Here is a 14,534-nt window from a genome sequence, read left to right on the forward strand (position 1 = left end):
ACACTGAGGGGTGGTTTGGTGTGTATAAGCCAGCATGAAGAGGAAGAGGTCTGCAGAGGGAAAGTGGAAGGAAAGAAGGTCAGAGAAGGGGTGTGTGTGTGTGGGGGAGGGGGGTTAGACCCTGCAGGGTCTTTCTTGTAGGATGTGATAAGGGATTAGAGAGTGGCCAGAAGGATAATCTGGGCCCAGTTTAGCCCAGGTTAAGAGGGAGTTTTGCTCATCTGGAGGACTGCAAGGGGTTCTGTGTTGCCTGGGTATAAAAAAGGAGCATGTGCCAAGGAGAGTGCCTGGGGAGGTCAAGAAGGTGAAGGTGGCTGCAGGGCACAGGGGAGGAAGACTGAGAGCCGAGGTGGGTGGGGGCAGACCATGCAGGTCCTTTTCCAGATTTTCAGTCAGGGTTTCTCAGTCATTTTAATGAGAGTCTCCTTCCCTGAGTAAAAAAATCAAGCAATAAAGAGAGGAATGCCTCCCCATTTAACTGGAAGGAGAACTACAGAAGACACAACGAGGGTTGGTTGAAATAAAGTTGGAGCTGGCCTGGTTTGGCTGGCTGCCGTTCCTATAAATATCACCCTCCCAGTCCTGGAAAGGCATCAGTGAAGGCTGTTGCGAGCTACTGGGGAACATCCTTCCTGTTCAGATGTCCAGGAGTTGGCTGCATGTGGACATCCGCGCGCAAAGTGCCTGGAAGCAGGGGGTGAGCGCGCAGAACAAGAAGTTCGGGATTCTGAGCACACTCCTTTTACTCTCGGGGCCGGTCCCACTTCCTTTGGGGGCCCAGGCATCCCTCTGGCAAGTCTTCAGCTAAGAAATCTGCAGAAGTCATTGGCCAGACTTAGAACTAATCCTTTGTGCCAAAAGGGTTGGTGGAAGGGGAGGGAGCTTTGCCAGAACCAGGATGTTCCTTGCTTGTGGTGAAACCTGCTGCCTCCCAGCCATCCCACTGCTTTTCTTTGGGAAGTGGGGGAAATGCAGTTGAGAGGCCAGTGTAATTCGGCAACACGTGAGTTAAAAAGCAGATGAAAACCCACAGAGTAACCAGACATTCTTCTCTTTGCATGCAAGATCCTGCTGAATGTTGGAAGAGGAAGGAATATTTTTCTTACTTTTCAGACATTACATCCTGTGAGGAGAAGATTTGGAACAGATGGGGGCCAGGGGGACTCACTGTATTTGCTTGTTTCCCTCTACCCCCTCCCACAACCAGAAATGGTTCACTTATTTTTTTTCCTCGTGAAGTTAAATTTTTTTTTTTTTTTTTTTTTTAAGAGAAAGTAGGAAAGTAAGATATCAAGGGCTGGGGAGAAAAATCCACAAAGTTCCAGAATAAAAATCCACTTTTCATTACAGAGGCTAAGTCTAAGTCTGAAGATAGATAATTAACTCAGAATTTCATTTTAGGTTTAATCGCTGTTCCAGTGACTTCTACATTAATGAGAGGGGCAAGATGAAGGATCCCTTACCAGATGGAAAAAGAGGCTTTCTGAGTAGAGAAAGGTAAGGAATGTTTCTGAAATCGTGGGTACACAATGTGGGAAAACAAAAATATGGTGTTTTGTGGGAGTAGCTCAGGTGTCTGAATGATTTTTAGCCCTCCCCCACTGTAGGAGTGATTGCATTAGAGAAGACCATGAGTGCGGTGATATAAAGTGGGCTCTGGTGTATTTGATTGGCTGCAATAGGGTCCCCTAGAGCGGGGTCCCTGGCATGGCTGTGGACAGCTAGATGCCTGGTGTGATGTTAGTCCCTAAACCACATCTGGTCCTTTTTGCTGAAGAATGTCCAGGGCACAGTTTTCCTTCCCCTAAACCCTGAAGGGGGCTCTGCCAGTTGAGTCTGATGGCAGTAATTAGCCAGGGTGGGCCAGCCGAACTGCCTGCTGCTGTTCTATCTGTTCCCCAAAGGCAGTATGGGGTGATTGCATGTGAAAAGGCAAGAGCATGCAGCCTCTGTTTTCCCTTCATTGTCCTTCCTTTCTGACTCCCTGGAGCCAGAGTTGGGGCTGTCTCTTAATCCTTGGGAGGGGATTGTGAGCACACAACTCTGGTCCACTGCTTGCCTCTAGCATGCTGTTTCTGAAGGATGTTCTGGAGAGTTGGTTTACTGAGTCAACAGCCCCAGCAAGCTGATTCAGGAAGGGGAAGAGGGAGGTGCTCATGGTTGTAAGCTCGGGTTCCCAGTAGATAGGGAGAGCTACTATGTTGGGCTCTCCTCCCTGCCTGCATGATATGTCTTGCTGTGGCAAGAGAGACCTAATTTAAGAATTAGTTGACAGGAGAGAAATATGACCTATGTGCCTAGAATGGCAAGATCTCCCATCTTGATTCTTCATTCTCAACTTCTAGAACTAGATAATGTGGTAGATGATGTGTGATGGGAGGAGTTCTGCCTCCCTGTCTGCTGTTCACAGGCATGATCTGGGCATAGGAGAGGATTCTGGAAGAGCAGCACATAGCACTTGAGTACTGTTATCTACTGGGTACTGCAGTTAGGACTTCAGAGGACACATCAGTGAATAAAATATAGGTCTTGCTTCCCCAGAATGCAAATACAACTAAAATAACGTTTAATTCACGGTGGTGTCACCAGGGTTAGGCAAGTGTGTACACAGGAGACTGAATAATTTCAGTTAGCAAGTATTAATTGAGCCCCTGCTATTTGTGAGACCCTGTGGATACAGCAGAGGATGGGACAGACTAAGTCCCTACCTTGTTGGAACTACAGTCCGGTGTGGTGGATGACCTTGTCAAAGGCTCTGGAGCTACAGTGTGTGGGAATAGCTGTGTTAGAGGACACAGAGGGTGCTGTGGGTCCATCATGCAGACTTGGGGAACTGGGAATGCCTTCCTGGAGAACTGATAAGTTTAAGTTTATCCATGAATAAGAAGATCTAACATTTGTCGAGTGTGTACTCTTATTAGTTGGCCTGGTACTGTAGTTTAATCCCGGCATCACTTTTCTTTGTTCCAAGTTTTACTCTGAAAAGTGCTGTGTGGGGGTGGTGAGGTGTATGGAAACCCACTACATGCCCAGCAGGGTGGCGAGAGCTCCACTACTAGAGTAGTGCTTGCTTGTACTCAGTGCTTGAAAATGAACTGTTCGCTGGTCACTGGACTTACCTCTTTTCATCCATAGAACAACCCTGGAGCGGGTAGCAGTTGAGTGGTTAGGAGTGCTTTGGTTGCAAGTAAGAGAAACCTTTTGTAACAGTGGCTTTAATCACAATCGTGTTTATTGTGGACAAAACAAGGAATATGGGATTGGTGGTCCAGTCTGCAGGTTGGCAGTGGCTCACCAGTGACATCAAGAACTCAGATGCTTATTCTCTTTCTGTCCCACCATCAGGGTTGGCTACATAATTTATGGGGCCCAGGGCCAATAAATGTGGGATTCCTTATTTAAAACGGGGGAAGAAAGTGCCATTTAAGGTACTAAAATGTAAAGCTTTTTTCTTTCTTTGTCATCTTTCTTTTGACTATGCAATTTATTTGCTACTTAATGTTCTAAGAAAAGAAATTACAATATTAAATTATCACCACCAATTTTACTGTTTATCTTTATATCGTCATTGCTGGTTTTAAAAGCAAGCATAAGAGCATTTAACTTGTATGCAAAATTATGCCATTATATTCAAACAAGATAATATTCAAATGAATCTTTTTTAGCAAGCTGTTTTTCTTCTAAAATGCTCCTATCTATCAATGAAAAGTAAAAAGCCAAATAAAATTTAGAGTTAGTGTTAAAATTTTAATCAAAAGTATTTTAAAGCTAAGAAGCCATTTTAGGTTTTTGAAAGTTACATCTGAGTTTTTTTAAGAATTTAAAATCTGCAGTTAGAGTGCTCACTGTCCATTTCTTTTGCAAAATAAAGAATTAGTATTATGCTTCGTGCATGCTCTGTTTCATATGGATGTGGGAGGAGGAGTATCTGCATGTATGACACGCATAGATGCAATAGGATGTTAGTTTTGCAAAGTGTTCCTCAACCACTGTGTGCAGCTGGTGTTAATATAGCTCTGATTTGTGAGTTCCTATACTTGTGTTTTGCAAGAATGTGCTCCCTTTGTGCCAAGAGGAAAGACCCAATAGGCTCATTTGTCTTCTTTCTTTTGCGAGGGCTCCGGCCGCTCAGGTCCTCCTCACGGTCATAGCAGTGTCGGTCTCCGGGGGTGGCCAGAGCACAGTGCACAACCTTCTCATTCGGGATGCAGCTGCCTTTTTTTGAGGATGTAGGGCAAGAGATAGGAAGTGTTGCTGTGGCATCTGAATGGTGTTGGTTATCACAGCAGATGCTGAGGGTTGTAAGTCGTGCTGTGGGAGCTTCGGGGACAGAGGTGCCCATGTGTTTGTGATAGGTTAGACCCTCTAAAGCACGGGGCTCAGGGAAGGGACCTCTCTTGCCTGGTTCTAAGGGTAGAACTGTGTTTCTAAAAGTCCTGAGCTAACTCCTTCTTAAGTTGTATTGGCCAGGATTAATCACTGGGAAAAGGGAGGTGGGTTTCTATAACTTACTTAAACCAATCATGATGGATTCCCCAGAATGAGCATGTGGCCTCTGAACAAAACTGGGTTTCTGTTAGGAAGAAGGGAGATAGCTGGGTACTCAATCAATGATGTGTCCTTGATTATTATTCTTATTTTTCTGAAAGGGAAATTGAAGCTTGGAAAGGTTAAAGTCACACACCTGGAAAGAGGTGGAACTGTGGTTGCCTGACTTGGAATATGTCTTTTTTTTTTTTTTTTAATATGTCTTGACAACTATCCTTACTGCTCCTCTGGCTGTTGAGCAGGAGTTAGTCTTGTTGGGGAGTGAGGCAGTAAATAGGGTAGAAGGAGCCTTTCAGGCAGAGGAAATAGCAGGTGTAAAAAGCCCAGAAGGAGGCAAGAAATGGCATGGTCTAGCTGAGAAGTGAAAGCTATTATGAGAACTTTGAGCATACTGTATGAAGGGGAGCACTAGGGGATGAAGCTGGAGAACGGACACAGCTAGGGCTGCTGGATGCAAGATTAGAGAGAGGCACGGTGTGGCAGACATAGTGGTAACTGAAATGGGAGGGAGAAGGTAATGTGTGATCAAAAGATATTTAGAAAGCAAGATTAGTAAGATTTGGTGATATAAAGGTGAAGGAGAAGGAAGAATCAAGGATAACACCTGTATTTATGGCTTGGAAATGGGTTGGTGGACCTGCTATTCAGATACAGAAAACAGGAGGTGGTGCCAGGGGAGAAGGTGGAGGAGAATGAGTCCACTTTTTTTTTTTTTTTCCTTTTTAAAAAATCTGATGTTGGACATGTCAAGTTCAAGGACATAGAGTAGAGGTGTCCTGTACACCTTAACATCTATAACTCGGGATAGAAGTCTGTACTAGAGAGTTGTGGGCTTCTTTACGTACAACCTTTGGATTTCACTGTGGGTGAATGTATAACATGTGAAAAGGGAGTCTAGGACAAGCCTCAGAATCCCGGTGTATAAAGAGAGAGGCCCACAGAGGTAACTGGGAAGTTGCTGCCTCTAATAGAATTCAGGAGAATTTGGTGTTACAAAAGCCAAGTAAAGATGTCTTTAAGGAGGGAAAGGTAAGCCCTGAGAAATGGATACCATGGTAATTGACAGATTGTAGTGAGGGGTGTGTCATAGAGTGCCACAACCTGCTAGCCGGAAGTTGACCAGACACTGGGATGTGGGAGAGTAGAGGGGATGTGGATGGAAGGGTAGTGGTAGCTATAGAGCCATGGGAAAATCCAAGAAAGGTTGTTTTTTCTTTTTCTTTTTCTTTTCTTTTCTTCTTTTTTTTTTTTTAAAGAGTGGGGAGGAGGAAGACTTGGGTGTGTTGAATTGTTGATGAGAAGTAGACTTCTGGTAGACCAGAAGTTGCAGAGAAGAAGAAGCAGGTAATGAGTAGTGTAGGCATCTGTGGGGGCTGGAGGGGGTGGGATACAGGACTCAGATGGGGAGGGTACTCTATCTCAGGGAAGGATGTGGCTCCATTGAAGCAGGTGGGGAAGAGGCAAGGAGGATACACATGTGGGAGAATGTGTGGGACTGAGAATTTGAGATTCCATTTGGATGGTTTGCTCTGTAAGGCAGCGGAAAGAGGAGGTGGTAGGTCATATGTTTAGGAAGACTGAGCTTTGAATTGTCTCCCGTAGAGACCAGAGAACTGCCTGGGGAGAGGAGAGAGGAAGCAGCTCCACTGTGCAGCTCTGTCTGGCATAGCCACACACATCCCTGCACTTAGAAGGATTTTGTGCTTCAGTGCTCTGCTGCCACTGTCTTGAAATTCTCAATTATTGAACAAAGAGCCCCTCCTTTTCATTTTTTTGTATAAATGTATCCCTTATAATATTTGGGACACACTTATATTAAAAACTATTCATTGTGCATCTGAAATTCAGATTCCGTTGTATTTTATCTGGTGACCTTACATGGAGCTGGGAAATTATGTGTCCGGTCCTACTGGGAGTCCGAGGGTGATAGTGAGGTGGTGTTGCAGGCTCCAGGAGGTCTCCTCTGTGAAGTGCCAAGTGGTGGTAGGCGTGGAGACTAGGTTTGTTGCTGCTATTCCTTGGAGACCGGGCAACCAGCTCCCGAGGTTCCGGCCACCTGAACATCCACATGAAGGCAAATGGTGTGGGGCTTCTAGATTCAGTCATTTCCTGCCTCACTTGGGTGAAACCCAAAGGCCTTACCTAGGTTTGTGAGGCTCTGCCTTCCTTCCTATTTCATCTCCCATCCTTGCTGTGCTTACTGCAGCCTCTGGTCATTTGCTCCTCAAACACTCCAAGCGGGGTTAGCCCCCAGCTTCTGCTCTGCCCATTCCTTCTGCCTGGAATGTTCTTCGTGTAAGTCACCTCAAAGCTTCCGGTTCTTGTTCCCTCTGAAGCACTCAGAGGCTTTCCCTGGCCACTTTTTACAACAGTGCCACCCCCTCCATCTTTGGTACTATTCTGTTTTGCCTCATGTCATTTCTCACCGCCTGATAAACATTTATTTTGTCTTTTTGCTTTAAAATGAAAGCACCATGGGAATGAAGACTTTATCTCGCTTGCTGATGTAACCCCCGTTCCTAGGCACACAGAGGAAACCCAAACATCTATTGAAGTGATACATAAAATGATACGTCTTATCAGTATTTTAGATCATGCTTTTTTATAGGTGAATTTTTAAGTCTCCATGTGTTTGTGTGTTATGCTCAACAATAAAAGGAATGAACTAATGATATGTACACCAACATAGATAAATCTCAAAAGCATCGTTAAAAGTGTAAGCCAGACTCAAAAAGCTATATACTGAATAATTCCTGATATTCTAGAAAAGGCACGGTTAGAAGGAGGTGAAACAAATCAGAGGTTGCTAGGGGCTGGGAATGGGGGAAGGGGCTGGAGCAAAGCAACTCTTCGGGGTGATGGAAATGTTCTCTGTCTTGACTGTGGTGATGGTTACACAACTCCGTGCCTTTATGAAAATTCATAGAGCTCTTTACTAATAAGGGTGAATTCTGTATGTAAATCACACCTCAGTAAACTTAACTAAAACATGCCCTGTTCTCATCTGAATTTATGTTATGGTATTGGCGCATTTCTTGTGAGAGTTAGCTAATAATTTGCTCTGCCTGGTGGCAAAGCGACCCCAGCCCTGTGGTGTCACTCAGGCTTACTGCTGCCACTGAATGCCTGTGCCAAGAAACTGACTTGTTCTTAGAGTGGGAGAGATTTGTTTAGGTGGAAATGTGTTGTTGATTTCTTTCCCAGGATCTCCCACTCCCTTTTAGGAAGAGAACTCCTTTTCCTGTGTAGTTGGGTGGGGCTGACTTCTGCCCTGCTACCCTAGGAGTGATTACGTGATCTGAGCCAGTTGAGTCCTCTCTGGCACTTTGCTGCCAGAGCTCTTGAGGAAAATGGTGGTCTGTTTTTGCCCGAATTGGTAGTGTAAGTGTGAGGCTTTTAGTGGAGATCTTGCTCACCAAATGGAGAAAGCAGGACATGTAGAGCACTGATATTTGAGTGCCTGAATCTAGCCATGCCTGAAGTAAGGTCTATACCCTGGACTCCCCAGTGACACGAGCTAATAAATTCCACCGCCCCCCGGCCCCCCTACTTAAGCCAGCCTGACTTTGGTGGCTTCTATCAATCACAGCTGAGCAAATTCTGACTCACAGTATTGTGGTTGAAAGTGAGAACTAGGAGAAAAGAAGATTAGACAATTTTAATTAAACTAATGAGTTATGAGAGGAAGTTCTAATTTCCCTGAACCTTTTTATTACGGAAGCAAGAGAGGGGACAAAGGATTGAGATGGGGATGAATGAGGGAGAGTGAAGGATGGGCAGACAGGCGTGCCCCAGGCCAGATGGGGCTGGGAACAATAGGGTGGCATCTGCTCCCAGTAGGGGTTCCCTGGCTGGCTGAGGGGGGCCTGGAGTCAGCAGGCAGAGGGATCGGGCAAGCCCTGGGCTATAAGCTAGCTCTAGGCTCTGGCCTTCAACTTGGTAAACCTCAGTCCTGATGGCTGTTTAATTCAAGGGTTGTAAGAGGCTCAGTGGAGGTAACAGCCTCCTTTGGTGACACTCTCAGGAAAACCATCAGCACTCTATAGCTTTATTTGCTTGAAGGTAAAAGGCTGGGATAGACAAGGAGTAGAGAATCACTCAGTGTCTGTTGTGTACTTGGACTTCGATACGACCTTTGCATGAATGGCAGATGACAGATCATTTTGGGTAAAAGAGGGTGAGAGGAAGCATTAAAGTAGGGCCTAGGGACTGAGCATTCCTTAGGGGTCAGAGATAGGGATGTGGAAGGAGATTTTTGAATTCTAGCCTGAGCAAGGGACCTGGGGCAGGCTTTGGATGGAGTTGTTCAGTGCCTTTCACGTATTGTAAAGAAGGAAAGCCTGCTTTTTAAAAGTCTTTCTTTTTCAAAAAAATGTAGAGTTTTTCTGAATGCAAAGTAATGACTTACCTGTTTAAGAATTTAAAAAAAAAAACAACGTAGTACATGTAAGGAAACACCACCCATGATCATGATACCTCCAGAGAGAACATGGGCAGCATTTTTATGTATTTCTTTCCAATATTGATTTCAGTGTGCCTGTGTGTATTTTTAAATATATGAGAGAGAGACTATAAATAAAATTTGACTCTACTGTGTATATAGATTTAGAATCTGTTTTTTCACTTAATGTATGATAGAAACATTTTCCTGTATATTTTTACATCTTTTTTTACAGCTTGATTTTTAATTGTTACAATGCACCATTTAGATGTATTCCTTTTATTAAGTAGAAGAAAGTTTCTAATTTTTTAGGATTATAAAACAATATTGTGATTAAATCCTTACAGATATCTTTGTGTTGGTCCCATGGTGTAGTGGTTAGCACATCTGCCTTACAGATATCTTTGTGTCCATCCTTTTTTCTTTCTTTTTTTTTTTTAAAGAATTTATTTATTTATTTGACCGAGAATGAGAGAGCACATAAGCAGGGGGAGCAGCAGGCAGAGGGAGAGGGAGAAGCAGACTCCCTGCTCAGTGGGGAGCCCAGTGTGGGCTCCATCCTAGGACCAAAGGCAGACGTTTAACTGATTGAGCCACCCAGGTATCCCTCTTTGTGTCCATACTTAAATGTAGGACAGAGCTTTAGAAGTGGTAGAAGGTAAATGGGATAGCCACTTAAGAATTTTTGTCTTTAGGGACACTTGGGTGGCTCAGTCGTTAGGTGTCTACCTTCGGCTCAGGTCATGATCCCAGGGTCCTGGGATCGAGCCCCCTATCAGGCTCCCTGCTTGGCAGGAAGTCTGCTTCTTCTTCTCCCACTCCCCCTGCTAGTTTTCCCTCTCTCGCTGTGTCTTTCTCTGTCAAATAAATAAAATCTTAAAAAAAAAAAAAAAAAAGAAGTTTTGTCTTTATCTGGCCAGGTTATCTGTGATAAGTTAGGTGGTGTGTAAGGCTTCAGAATTCTCAGAATCTGACCCTTGCTGGGTATTGCTGGATTTTTAGGAACTTGCCAATTGATACATGGGAAAAGCTCTTTGCAATATACCCTCTTTCTGGTTACAGTAAGGCTGAAATTTTTTTCCCCATAGAATTGATTGCTATGTTTGTGCGTTTGGGTGTATGTGTGTGTGTGAATTGTCCTTTACACCCTTTATTAATTTTCCTGTTGGAGTGCTTATATTTTTCTTACTGATTTCTTTCTTTCTTTTCTTTTTTTTTTTTTTAGTTTTAACAACTTTTTTTTAAAGAGTTGGGTTTTTTTTTAAAGATTTTATTTATTTATTTGACAGAGAGATCACAAGTAGGCAGAGAGGCAGGCAGAGAGAGAGGAAGGGAAGCAGGCTCCCCGCTGAGCAGAAAGCCCAAAGCAGGGCTTGATCCCAGGACCCTGGAATCATGACCTGAGCCGGAGGCAGAGGCTTTAACCCACTGAGCCACCCAGATGCCCCCTTCCTGATTTCTAAGGACTCTGTTTCCAGGAAAAATAGTAGTCCTTTGTGGGTACCGATATATTTTTAAGAGTGTGGTGAAATGTTTTTTTTTTTTTTTTTTTTTAAGATTTTGTTTATTTGACAGACAGAGATCACAAATAGGCAGAGAGGCAGGCAGAGAGAGAGAGGAGAAAGCAGGCTCCCTGCTGAGCAGAGAGCCCGATGTGGGGCTCCATCCCAGGACCTTGGGATCATGACCTGAGCCTAAGGCAGAGGCTTTAACCCACTGAGCCACCCAGGAGCCCCGGTGAAATGTTTTAATAATAGATCTTTTATTGAGGTCAAGGTAGAGTGCTTGATTGGAGCAGGCAGGGTTTGCAGAGGGGAGCTGACGCTGCCCACCCAGTTCCTATGCAGTGAAAATGTCCTAGAGCATAACCTTGGGTTTACAGACTGTTGGGTTTAGCCTGGAAGGGGTACCTGGCTCAACCCCTCAAAGCTGGCTACCTGCAGACTGGGGCCTGAGCTCTGGCACCACTTTGCATTGCCTAGCCTTTTCTGTCTTTTCTCCCAGGCTTCTGAAGCCTCCCTGTAGGCATTTGGTGCCTAGATGATGAGTGTTTTTATAGAAGCCACTCTACTAGAAAGCAAAATCTATTTGAAAGCTGTTACAGGTTTTTCCAGAAGTTCCAGTTTTTCAGAATCCACCTGCTTCCTTTGCCCCCAGCAATTAACATTTGAATTTCCCAGTCTGCAGTTTACTTTGTATTGTGTGGTGATGGGGTCCAAAGGGACATTCCTCTTGGCGAGGGGTGGGGAGAGGTTTTTAGTTCCTTGGGTAAGGGTGGTGGAGCCCTTCCCCTGACCTGGGGCCAGGCTCCCCAGGTGAGCTCCTTCTCCATCCTCATTTTTCAAGAAGTAGCAGCAGGTCACTTAGGATGTGGATTCGCTCCACCTCCCAAAGGATTCGCTCCACCTCTCTTTCATATCAATATGTTCATACATTCTCCTGCTGCTCTTTTTTCTGAAAGAGTGAAGTTTGAGGCTTCAGTTGCTAAATTTAGCTCTTGCTGACGCACTGGCTCTCTCCTAGCAGTCTCCTCATGTCTCAGTGTTGCTCTTACCCTCACTCTTGTGCTGGTAGACGAACACCATCACATCCCACATAGTACTTAGCTCTGAGGCGTTTCCAGATGGGCAGTGCATTTCTGTATTTTCATAGCTGTGTTCTCTGCGTGAATGGACTGTCGTGAAGCTGGGGGCTGGCAGCCAACGGGGCAGGTAGCGGGGCTGGCAGCCAGCCTGGGAGAGACAAAGATCCCCAGGGTGGTGGCGGGGAAACCAGTGCAGTTGTTGCCATAGATTTGCTTGTGGTCAGAAAGAGAGAGAGGTGCCTGGTGGAGGGGTTTGGGGGTGGTATTTGACTAGGATGTGAATGGAGGATTTTCACAAAGGGGAAGCCTTCCTCCTTGAAGCAAAACTTAGTATACTGTTAAAGAAAATTAGTCAGATACTGGTTAAAATAAGGTGGATTTTATTCAGGGCTCTCACAGAAAGGGTATTGCAGGAGGAGAGTGAGATGAGGCTCAGCTCTGAATACAACAAAGAGAAGTAGGGCTTGCTCGCCCAAGAACAGAATGAGAGGCTAAGTGGATGCAGAATGGCTAAGAGGAGATCTCAAGGGTAAGGGGGACTTACACATCAAAGTAGGGGATTCTCTCTAAACCAGTGGAGCAGATTCTGGCCAAGACTGGGCTGTGCAGGGGTGGAGGGATAAGGGCCCAGTCAAGGCCTGGTGGAGAGGAGGGCTCAGGGAAGCCTGACTCAAGTTTGATCAAGGAGAGAGTCTTGGTCAGTCCCTCCTGTGTTCAAGGACAGGAAGAGACCCCTTTCTTTCCTCAGAATGATCTAAGTTCATTTCTTGTTCCATTGCCTTTTGTTCATCGAGTATCAGCAGAGCCATCTGTTCGGCCTCGTGGTAGAGGACATTTGCTGGATGGTGCAAAACTCTTCAAACGAGGGGGACTCAGGATCTGCAGTGGCAAGGAGTCCTTTGAAGTTTTTGTCAGGTTGTCCAGCTTCAGCTGGCTGGGCTTCTTTAGATCTTGGCAGGGAAGTTGGGCTATCACCCCCCAGGAGTTCCCATGAGGAACTCAGCAGTCAGGATGTAGTTCTCAGTGAAGCCGGGTCAGGACAGTGGGAGAAAAAGGGGAAACAACAATTGAGAACTTCCTGAGGAGTGAGAAAATGGGCAAGGTGGCAGGATTTAGTCCAGATGACAGGTAGGTAACAAAGTAAAAAGTCATTTTACTAAGAGGTAATAAGTAGCCCAAGGACAGTGAACCATACCAGAATTTGATAACTCACAGGGCTGTGCCATAGTTTCCTACTAAAAGGTATAATTTCTATAGTGTCTAGCACTGGCCACTGGGTGGGTATGTTGAAATGCCAGCATGGAAGGTGGCCTGGTGTCAGTAGGCCTAGGTTCAAATCTCTGCCCCAGCTGTGAGATGTTGAGCACATTGGTTTAATAAATTCTGTAATTTGTCCACGGGTAATACTGACCTGCAAGTAGAGATGAGAGCTCAGGTACTTAAATGGGTTTGGCACTTAGTAGGTGCTGGTGGAGCATGTGCATTGTGCCCTTGTGGCAGGGGAGGGCTGTCCTGTGAGGCAGAAAGGGAGCTATGGCCAATAGAGACTTGATCCCAAGAAGCTTCTCACTGGCTATGCAGTGTTTGCTGTGCACCTGACTGGTGTTTATCTTGGTCATGCTTCCCATCTCTTCACCTTGCTGTGCAGATGGAACTGAAGTTTCAAGAAGGTAACTACTTGCTCAGACACACAGGGAGTGTCAAGGCAGGGATTTGAGCCCAGACCAGTCTGGCCCAGAGCCCAGTGCTGTCCTTTTAGGCACTGCTGGTGACCAGAGAGGCTGACCCACGCTAGGGGGGAATGTTGTGGGCAGTGCTGAGGCACAGGGATGTAGTGGGTAATGGCATGGACTTTGGAACCAGACAGGCTGGGGTTCAAATCCTGACTATGATAGTACTTAGCTGTGTGAGCATGGGAAATGAGTTAACCTCTGTGATCTTGGTTCTTCCTCTGTAAAATGAGGGAGCCGTAACTATTCTAAGGGAGTGTGTGAGGCTCTCATGAGAGAAGGTCTGCAGAACCTTGGCACAGGCACTGGGAGGTGATGAGCATTCAGCCAACTGTGGCTGCTGGGGTTTATATGGGGGTTGCTGGGCCCTTTCTCATTCACTTGATCTCCTTTTTGGTCCTTGGGAAGGGCAAACTCTAGAGGGCATGTCTGTTGGACATAGGAGTGACCTTTGGCGTTGCTTGTTAGTCCTGGCATGTGTTGCTTGGAGCCTTTTATCAAAGACATAACCAGTGAAGATTGGCAAGACAAGGAAAAAACTGGCTGGGTGTGGCGTTCCCAGAGTGGTTCCAATTCTGCTCTTCCTAGTGATGGGCCAGAAGAAGAGACCAGAATAGGGGCTCATTTGGGCCTAGTGGGAGCTCCTGAGGGAACCCCGCAGATGTGGGCAGGGTCCAGAGTTCCTGCTGGGGCCGGAGGGACTATCAATGTCCTGACCTTCTATCTGTGGCTCATTAGTAATTTGTTGATTCTGGCACTATTTTGTGTTCAGAGGTCGCAGTGATACACAAACAAAAAAAAAAATCCACACACTCATAGGGGTCATGTTCTAGTGGGGAGGACAGACAGGAAACATGTAAGCACATAGATCTGAATGCAGTCTTGGGGAATGAAGAACAATAAAGCAGTGGAATGGGGGCAGAGGAGTGTTTTGGGGGTGACTAGGAAGGGGACACATAAGCAGAGATCCTGGTGAAGCAAGGGCACCAATTATGAGAATGTTGTGGGGACATTCCAGGCAGAGGCCTGGGGGTGGAACTGACCCGGGTACAGTGAGAAGGCCCACGGGAGTGGGGGCCTGGGAAGGGGTGGGAATCGAGGTCAGGCTGGAAGCTACCAGATGCCATTGGCCTTCTCATCATTTGCGGCAGTCATTATTTCCAGATCTCATGGAGGAGTTAGCTCCTCCTTTCCTCACATAGGGTAGGACTGTTGGTCTGTTTTACCCCCA

The sequence above is a fragment of the Lutra lutra genome, chromosome 5 (assembly GCF_902655055.1).
Source record: "Lutra lutra chromosome 5, mLutLut1.2, whole genome shotgun sequence".
In the NCBI taxonomy this organism is placed as follows: Eukaryota; Metazoa; Chordata; class Mammalia; order Carnivora; family Mustelidae; genus Lutra; species Lutra lutra.